This window comes from Vombatus ursinus, unplaced genomic scaffold (genome assembly GCF_900497805.2).
Source record: "Vombatus ursinus unplaced genomic scaffold, bare-nosed wombat genome assembly UNPS02008685.1, whole genome shotgun sequence".
Classification (NCBI taxonomy): domain Eukaryota; kingdom Metazoa; phylum Chordata; class Mammalia; order Diprotodontia; family Vombatidae; genus Vombatus; species Vombatus ursinus.
The window spans coordinates 410,400-421,356 of NW_020948463.1; positions in this window are offsets into that span (position 1 = coordinate 410,400).

Below are 10,957 nucleotides of genomic sequence, written 5' to 3' on the forward strand. Positions count from 1 at the left end.
GACTCCTAAGGAATCTAAGCATTTGTATTGTTAATGTAAGCAGGCCAGATCTTAAGAATCTGAGCACCTTAATGGAGGTCAGATGGGCTTTATATACAGAAACACTGTGGGAGTGATTTAGGAGTGGCCAGATAGTGTGGGGTGACTATGAGGTAACAGAAGCCAGGGACCTGGATCATGTGACCAAGGAAGAATGGAGCCTAGATAGTATTAAGGGTGGGAAGTGGCCATAGAGAGATAATACCACTGAGGCCTAGGCTAGGTTAAGGGTGACAGAGAATTGGGAGATTGGGCATAGGCCATAATGAAAGGCCAGTAGATGGGATTATAGCCTCAGGAGAACGCCAGAGATTTGGCCGTGTGGGAAAGTCCAGGGCTTTTCGTTTTGGGGGTCCAGATCCCAAAGACATGGTCTTTTCCTTTTAGGGGTTCAGATCCCATCCCCATCAGTCATTCTTTCCAGCACTGGTTGTACTTTCACCCCTTCCCCTCACTCACTGGTCAATATTGGAGACTTGGAATACTCCTTGTTCCCCACTACCATTTTCAAGCTCACCCTCTACCACCATGACTCATTAACTTCTCCTTCAAGGTGCCTTCAACCCATATCTACCACTCTATCACAATTCTGATGGTTATTATCTACAGACCTCCAGGACAATCCCCTTCTTTCCTCAATGAATTCTGGGTCTTGCTCACAGTCTTTCTCTCCTCCCCAACTTTTGATTTCAGACCAGAGAACTTTGATAGATGTGTTGATATTCTTTCAAACACATTAATCTCTGAGTTCTTCAATTTGATCATTCCTTTCAACCTATTTCTCCCTCACACCTCAAAGATGGCTATATCCTTGATTTTTCTATCACCCACAAATGTACTGCTTCCCCGTTCATGAATTCTGAAATTCTCTTGTTGTTGTTTAGTTGTTTTTTAGTCATGTCAACTCTTTGTGGCCCCTTTTGCAGTTTTCTTGACAAAGATATTAGAGAGGTTTGCCGTTTCCTTCTCCAGCTTATTTTACTGAGGAAACTAAGGCAAACAAAGTTAAACAATTTGCCCAAGGTCACACAGTTAGTAAGTGTCTGAGGCCGGATTTGAACTCAAGAAGATGAGTCTTCCTGACCCCAGGCCCAGCGCTCTATCCACTGTGCCATCTAGTTGCCCAATTCCTTTGTCTGATCATAATCTGTTGTCATTCCACCTCTCCATCTTTGTCCTATTCTTTGTCCTCACTGTGACCTAAAATCTCTTCACCCCTTAGCTCTTTACCATATCAATATCTTTGCACTGGCTTACTCTCCAGCCTTCCCCATCCTGAATCCTTGATGAACCAATTTCACTCTGCACTGTTTGCTTTTCTTGGGTCCTTTGACCCCTTATCCTAGTACTAGATCTTGTACTGCCAACTCTCGGCCTTGAATTATTACTGTTTTGACTGCCTTCGCTTCTATTTACAAGCGGCTGATGAAGCTAACACAAAACCGTGCTGAAAGCACTAATTTATGTTATGTAATCTCAACTGGGCCCTCACTGCAACAAGGCAATCCTTTTACACCTACCTAATTGACTCACTGTTCCATTTACCACAATGACTCTTCCGTATATTTTCATCCTTCCTCAAACCTTCCATACCTTAATCTCTCTTCACCCTCTCAACTGAGAACCTTGCCTCATATTTCACTGAATTGAAGCTATTTGCGGAAAGTTTCCTGCCCTCTCACCTTTTCCTCCTCTCAACCCCTCTACATGTACAAGTGACCCAATTACATCCTATCTTTTCAAAGCAAATTGCCACTTCTGCCATCCCCACTCTTTTACTTATCTTCATTCTCCCCTTATCTCCTGGCTGCCTGCCCATATCTCCCCTCCCTTTTTTTTTTAAATGCTCTCACTTTATTTATTCATCCTCACTAGCTGTTATTCTATACTTTTCCTTCTTTTTATGGCTACACTTCTTAAGAATGGAATTTACAATCAGTGCCCCCACTTCCTTTCCTCTCACTTTTTAAAATCTTTACAGTATGGCTTCCAACTTCATCATTCAACTGAAACTGCTCCCTCTAAAATTACCAGTGATCCCTTAATTGCCAAATCCAATAGTCCCTTTTCAGTCTTCAACCTTTTTTGACCTCTCTGCAGCCTTTGAAACTGTTAATCACCTTCTTTTTAATACTCTTCTCTCTAGGTTTGACACCCCTCAGTCTTAGTTTTCCTCCCACCTATCTGACACCTGACCTTCCACCTATCTCGGGATCCTTTGCTGGATCTTAATCCAGATCATGCCTGCTAGCCCACTCTTTTCTAAGTCCTCTTCTCCTTCTGTCCTATTTCACTTAATCTCAACAACTCCCAAGGATTCAGTTATCATCTCTATGCAGACGATCTTTATGTTTACTTATCCAGTTTACCTCCAAGCCCACACCTCCAACTGCCTCTTGGTCATTTCAAACTGAGTGTCATGTGGACATCTTAAACTCAGTATTGCTAAACCTGAATTCTTTATGTTCCCCAGCCCCCTAGCCCCCATCACCCCTAAAAAAAGTCTGCTCTACCTAACTTCCTGGTTATTGAGAGCACTGCCATCCTCCCAGTCACCCAGACTCACAAGCTACATATCAGCTTTTACCCCCATTTCTCACTCTTCATATCTAATCTGTTGCCAAGTCCTATGGATTCTAACTTCTTAATAGCCCTTGTATATTTCCTCTTCTCTTCTGGCACTATTACTATCACAATGGTGACAATTATCTCATGCCTGGACTCTATCCTTCTGGTTACACTGCTATCTCAAATCTTTCTCCATTCCAAGGCATTCTTTACTTGATTGGCAAATTAATCTTTCTAAAATGCAGGTTTAAGGGAGGTGAATCAAATTCACTGTAGAAAAGCTCTATTGTTTAGACTACAAATTCATGTTTCTTGATACCAAATTCTCTGTTCTCTCCCTTCAAGTATACTCTACTTACACATACACACACACACACAGACACCATATGCACACACACACTACATATATATATGTACATATATACGTATACATACACTTGCAATAGGACATATGCATATTTCTTTTTTTAATTAATTTATTTTGATCTATCAACAATCACTTCTATAACTTTTTGAGTTTTAAATTTTTCTCCCCCTCCCTCTCCACCTCCCTCCCCAAGATGGCACACAATCTGATATAGACTCTACATATATATTCCTATTAAACATATTTTCACATTAGTGATGTTGTAAGTAAGAATTAGAACCAATAGGAGGAACCACCAGAAAGAGGAAACAAAACTCAACAGAAGAAAAATATAGTAAATAGTATGCTTCAATCTGCATTCAACCTCCATAGTTCTTTCTCTGGATGTGGATAGCATTTTCCATCATGAGGCCATTGGAGATGTCTTAGATCCTTGTATAGCTGAGAAGAGTTAAGTCTATCAATATTAGTCATCGTACAACACGGCTATTACTGTGTACAATGTTCTCTTGTTTCTGTTCATTTCACTCAGCATCAGACCATACAAGTCTTTCCAGGTTTTTCTGAAGTCTGCCTGTTCATCATTTCTTACAGCACAATAGTATTCCATTACATTCATATACCACTACTTGTTCAGCCACTCCCCAATTGATGGGTATCCTCTCAATTTCCAATTCTTTGCCACCCCAAAAAAAGCTGCTATAAATATTTTTGTACATGTGGGTCCTTTTCCCATTTGTATGATCTCTTTGGGATACAGCCTTAGAAGTGCTATTGCTAGGTCAAAGGGTATGCACATTTTTATAGCCCTTTGGGCATAGTACCAAATTGCTCTCCAAAATGGTTGGATCATTTCACACCTCCACCAACAATGTATTAGTGTTCCAATTTTCCCACATCTTCTCCAACATTTCTCATTTTCCTGTTTTGTCATGTTGGCCAATCTGATAGGCATGATGGCCAATCAGATAGGTGTGAGTCACGTGCATATTTCTTTGATGTATAATGGTCCATTTGTTTTCTTATAGAGCTGAGTAAAACCAAAAGAACTATTGTTAGCCTTGATAGAAACTACAGCATTTCTTCTCTTAGGACATTAAAAAAAAAAATTGAATTCAGGGCCCCTATTACTTGTTGTTGAATCATTTTTCAATCCTACCCAACTCTTCATGACTTGATTTGGGGTTTTCTTGGTAAAGATACTGGAGTGGTTTACCATTTTCTTCCCTAGCTCATTTTACAGATAAGAAAACTGAGCAAAGAGGGTTAAGTGACTTGCCCAGGGTAACAAAGCTAGTAAAAGTGAGATTTGAACTTATAATGATAAGTCTTTCTAATTCCAACCCAGCACTCTATCCATTGTTCCACCTGGCTGCCCACCTTTATCACTGGGTCATTTTAATGGCCTCCTTCTCCTAAATATGATATGATTTCATTTTGAAGCCTGGCTTTTGGTTAGTATGGAAGGAGGAAGAGTGACTTTGTTTTTTCAAGGGTGGATGTTAAAAAGAATCTTTAATTTCTTTTTATGAAAATGGAGAACCTAAATTCCCAGCATTTTTAAGTTTTAGATACAAAATAAAAGGCATCAAATTCATTTTTCTTAAATTTATATTTTTCAAGTAATGAAGGAAAATATACAGTAATTCAATGCTCAAAAGAACATAAAAGATAGAAAAAATCTTTGTAATTGTAGAATATAGACTATCATAAACCAGGATGATTCTTTCATTGTTCATTTCTATCTTCTAAAGTGCAAAACAGAGTGTTAATTGATATTCAATGAATACTTAATGACTAATATGAAAGAAAAGGAAAATTGTATAGTTTGGAAAGTGGACAAAATGCTAATGATTTTAATGTTTGTATTGATTTAAGTACAATGTTGGCAATTAGGAAGAGAAGAATACTTTCTAAAAATGCATTCAAATTTATGGCCTTAGAGTAATTTAAATAATAATTTATATTGAAAATGTGCCAATAAGATAATTTATGCTTATATGGGAGTATACACACATGTATACGTATGTGTGTTTGTGTGCATTTGTGTTTATACATACATATATGTATATGTCTGTGTTCTAACTATTCAGGGAAACTTAAAACCTACATTACATACTGTTGAAACCAAAAGATTTTGCTGTAATCAAAGTAAAAATAATCGCTTTTGCAATAATACATTTGCTTAGATATTCTTCAAGTAAAAATTCAAATCAGTACATGTAACATCGTAGGGGCTTAACAAATGTTTCTGCAATTGCAAAATAAAAATTCTTAAACGCAAAAAAATAAGAGAAAATGCAAGTTTGACCATGTCACCTCCATCCCTATTCACTAAACTCCAGTGACTCTCCATCACCTCCTGGATTAAATACAAAAATCACTGTTTGGTATTCAAAGCCCTTCATCTCAACTTTTCCAGTATTCTCATACCCTGCTCCCCTCCATTTGTTTTGTGGTTGGTGACACTGGACTCCCTGTTCTTCATCACACAAGACATTCAATCTCCCAACTCCAGGAATTTTTCATGGCTGTCCCCCATTCCTGGAATCTATCTTGTGCTTTCCCTGACTTCCTTCAACTACCAGCTAAAATCTCACCTTCTATAAGAAGCTTTACTTTTGATTTCCCTTAAGCTAGTGCCTTCCCTTGGTTGATTATTTCCAGTTTATCCTGAATATATCTCATTTGCAAATAATTATTTTATGCTGTCTCCTTCATTAGATGTGAAATCTTTGAGAAGAGGGACTGTCTTTCATTTTTCTTTGTAGCCCTAGTACTTAGCATAATGCCTAGTACATGGTAGATGCTTAATAAATATTTATTGGCTGTCTGACTGGTAATCTTAAATGGAAAGCATATCAGTAGGGGCTTAAGTTAGTGCCCATAGGGAATTATCCTCGACCTTTCAGGATCCTGAGAGGAGTTATATATTGTCAAGATATTAGGAGAGACCTTATTTTCCAGAGCTAAGGCCCAGCAAGCAAGTTGTGCCCTAAGCTTGGCATAACAATAATCCTTTGCACTCACCTTCTGGAACTGATGGTCCCTGAGCTCTGGTAAGCACCAACAGGCCCAGATATGAAGTCCTGCTACAAACAAACTTTTTGTCACTAGACAACCTTGCTTCACTGATGCTGTTATGCCTCACTACTGTCACTACACTATGTCTGTTTGACTCTTTGTCTAGCCACAAGTATATATATCAAAGTTCAGCCACACACGAACACCAGTGTGGGGCACCAGCATATGTGTCTAATCTGCCTCCTTGCTCACAAGTCATTTTCCTAACTTTGAAATTAAACCTCTGAACCTCTGTTTGATTCCTGACTCTCCTATCACTAGCCTGCTTTGTTCTTCTCCAACCATCCACAGGTTAGAGGCCAGTTTGGTCCAGTTGACAATATATAGCCAATCTCTGAGGACCTGGCTTATCTGTGAAAGTGAGAGCTGGAATAAGGATTCTCAGAGCTTATATGTGGGACATGTAGGGATTTGCTTTGTATTAGTGCATATATTGTATAATTTGCTAATTGTGATTAACTTGTTAAATATACCTAATTAGTCTGGCTATTTTACAAAGTCTACCAATGTTATTTATGAGTGAATATGATAATCATTCCAGCAAGGCTGGGATTGACTGCCTTGAAAGAAAAACCTAAGTTGTTAAAGACTCTGTGAGTTGTATTTCTTCCCAATTTAGGAAGAGAGAGGGTTATCTTGAAATCAGAACTGAAGGGATTTTTTTTAAAGGTTTAAATCTTCTAGAGAGACAAAAAAATGGTATTTACCAGATTTAATTATTAACTCTGCCACAAAGACTTTTCTGATACCTTTTAATATAGACACTGGGGAAGGTATTTAAAAAGAATGATGTAGAACCTTCCAAAGTCACTAAAGAGCTCTCTAGGATTTGTGACTATTAATTTTCCAAACATATTCTAGAATATTTTTTGAACACAGCATATATTAAAACTGAGGACAGTGGTAAAGGGGACTCCATTGATTATCCCACCTATATAAAAAGAATTATCTTTACTGGTGAGTGGGATATGGCCCCCACTAATTTCCCTGAACCCACAGTTTTAATATATGCTGTCCTCAGCTAATCTACTAGACTATATTTGGCAAAATACATAATCCCAAATACTAGATGGTTCTTTAAAATTCTTTCAAAACAGAACACTTTGATTGAATCAGGCAATCAAAAAGAGGTGTGAAATGCACCTGTATTCCTTGAATCAATCAAAGCCATTATCTAGAAGACTTGGTCTTAAGAAAGTTGTACAAAAGGAATGAACTATAACAAAAGCGATAGAGAGATTCTGAGGGTCTAAAAGTGGAGAGCATGGAGCATATCTCTGAGATACAAAGGTAGGACTGAACTGTGAGAGAGAAGAGAGATTTTTGAGAAGCATCATCAACTCCATAGCTATCTCAAAGCAAAAGATTTGAGGGAAGTCTCTAGAAAAAGTTAGTTGCCTGTATATCCACAGACACTAGGATAAAATCTGCTTGTTTGTTAGCCAAATGTTTCCAGTAAACTGAATTTTACCTCAGCCACAAAGAAGGCTAGGGTTAACAGTTGTTGCCCTTTATGATAGAAGAGGACCAAAATGACATCACTATGTCAGGATCAAGGTGCAATGTGTATCCGACTGTGGCTGATCAGACAAACATGAGCTTGGAAGGCTCTTACAACAGGTCAGGCACAAATAATCTGTATGAACATTTGGAGTGAAGAAGCCTCTAAATTTGTACATCTCACATTTCTTTTGAGCTACTGCAATTCTATTTTGCTCATAAAGCACAGCACCTTTGATGTGGACCCACCATGCTGGGCAGTCCTGTACCAATGTCTCCCATGTCTCACAATTGATTCCAAAGTTCTTCAGATAGACCTTGAGAGAGTCCTTGTATTGCTTCTTCTGACCTCTGTATGAGTACCTTCCTTGTGTGAGTTCTCTGTAAAATAGTCTTTTAAGCAAACTTAATTTTGGCATTCAAACAACCTGGCCAGCTCATCAGAGTTCTGCTCTCTGCAGTAGAGTTTGAATGCTTGGCAGTCCAGCTCAGGAAAGGATTTTAGTATCCAGTACCCTATCTTGCCAGGTGATCTTCAGAATTTTCCTAAGACAATTCAGAAGGAATTGATTCAGTTTCCTGGCATGGTGCTGGTATACTATCCAAGTTTCACAGGCATGCAACAATAAGGTCAGCACAATGGCTCTGTAGACCTTCAATTTCTTAGGCAGGCTAAGACTTCTTCACTCTCACACTTTCCTTTGGAGTCTCCCAAACACTGAGCTAGCTCTGGCTGTGCATGCATCAACCTCCTCACCTATGTGTACATCCCTGGAAATTATACTTCCAAGGTAAGTGAACTTATCCATAACATTCAATATTTCTCCATTTGTGTAACCAATGGTTCCATGTTTGGATGGTACAGCACTGGCTTGTGGAGAACCTCTGCTTTCTTGGTGTTAATTATCAGGCCAAAATTAGCACAAGAAGCAGAAAATGGATCCACACTCTGTTGCAACTCAGCCTCAGAGGCTACACTGAGTGCACAATCATCTGTGAACAAAGAGTCTTGCATTAACTCTCCCTCCACTTGAGTCTTGGCTTGGAGCCTTTTCAAGTTAAATAATTTACCATCAGTGTGGTAGCTGACCTTGATCCTGTTTTTGTCCTCGTGAAAGATGTCTGACAATGTTGCTGAAAACATCATGCTAAAAAGAATGGAAATAAGCACACAGCCCTGCTTCACTCCATTGGTGACTGGGAAAGCATGAAAGCATTGTCCATTGTCCAGAACCCATGCAAGCATGGAACTGGAATACAATACTGATGAACTTCTCCAGGTAACCAAATTTTGCAATAATTGTCCATAAGCCCTCATGACTGACAGTATCAAAAGCCTTGGTCAGATTATGTACATTGTGTACAGACCTCTGCTCTGCTCCTGACATTTTTCCTGGAATTGTTGGGCAGCAAACACCATATCAACTATTCCTCAGCTTTTTCTGAAGCTACACTGGCTCTCAGATAGATGAACAACTTCCAGGTGAAGGATCAGCCTATTAAGGAGGACTCTGGCAAAAATCTTGCCAGCAATGACTGAGAGAGACTCTCCTGTGATTGTCAAAGGACAACCTATTTCCTTTTCCTTTATAGAGATGGACAATGGAGGCATCCTTGAACTCCGGAGGGATAACCTCCTTTAGTCATATGACCTAGAAGATTTCAGCCAGCTTTTACCTGAGCAGCGGACCCCCTGCCTTGTAAATCTTAGTCAAAGCAGAGTCAATACCAGGTGCTTTGCCACATGAGGAGAGCTTACCGGCATTTAAAGCCTCTTCTTCAGCTGGGAGTTTGGCTAGAGAAAATACCAAGTTAGGCAGAGAGCACAACTTCTGCCTAAATGTGGGGAATTTTCAGTATTGAAGCATCAGAGGAATTATAATCAAACATAATGTTTTTATCAAAAATAAACTCCATTAAGCTAAAGAGGAAGGAACCATGTGGACTTCAGGGAATCATGTGCCCCCGAGGTTTTAAATTAACTAATTATTATAACACAATGTTCACTTCATTTTGTGCATTTGTTACTATTTTTGAGGTAGTGGTAGAAAAAAATATGATTTTTTTTTCTCTGTCATTATGCTAGAAATACTTCTTTCATGAGTTGTTATGGCTGTTGCTGCTGCTGATGTAGCCAGTCTTATCATAATGTCCAAATTTATCTATACTATTTCTCAGATGACAGAGAGTGTGAACTTCTACACAAAACCTTTCCAACTTCATGGGACTTTCCAAAGTTGGCCTCCACTGGAAAAGCTTTGAGGAAATTTGGTCACCATAACAAGGAATTTCATGGGAATGTCAATGGAAGAATTTAACTTATTATTATGTTCAAAATGTATTTCATGAACTGACTGACATTTGCCTCAATTGAAACTAGTTATCCACAGTAATGACTAAAACTTTAAATTTTTGGTCCTGACTTCTACTAATTGTTCTTTTAACCTGAAGAGGTAACTTAATTCCTCAGTACCTTATTTTCAAAAAGTGTAAGGCAGGAATGCTCCATCTCACAAATGTATGACGGAGATACTATTAAGGATAAAATTAAAATCCTGGTTAAATCATCAATTTTATTCATTTTGATTCCAAAACATTAATTATGACAGACTAGACCTGTGATTTAGGGAATGCCTGATAAGGGGAACCTCTGTTAATGTAAATAGTCAATTGTTCTCCAACTCATGATCTAAGAGAGTTGTCTGGAGTCAACCTGCTAGCTAATAAGTGTCAGAGATGGGCCTTCTACCAATGTCTTCTTGACTCTAAGGCTAGCCTTCTATCCCCTCTGCCAAACTGCATCAAGCTAGGAATACAAAGACAAAAACAAAACAGTCCTTTCCCTCGAGGAGCTTATATCATGTTGAGAAGAAACAATATGAACATAGATACGTAAATATAAATTTTGATACTTAATTTAAATCAAGAGTTTATTAATAGATTGTAATGGACCTAAATGGGTAATTTAAAACTACATTTATATTTTAAAAATGGAAAACAATTTTTCTTTCTCAACTTCCTGTATGCCTTTCCATGATTTTACTACTTCACAAGACACATAACTGAGAAAGAACTCTCTCCATTTCTAGACTAGTGAGAATGCAAACAGAATAATGGTAATTGGTATAGATGCCCAAAAGACCCAGCTCATATTTAGCATTTAGCACATGATTAATGTCCCCTTTTCTACTATCTGGAAAACATAGAGAACTAATCTTCATTTCCAATTAAGTCAGTAGAAGAATCCATTAACTCATCTTTAACTAATGATAAATTAAAGAGGACCATCCAAAGAAATGTGTGTGAATTTCAAATATCATTAGTAAAAGTACCATTATAAAGAATACCAGATAAATCTCTAATAATGACAGATTTAAAGTAGAAACGATGCACTCATTT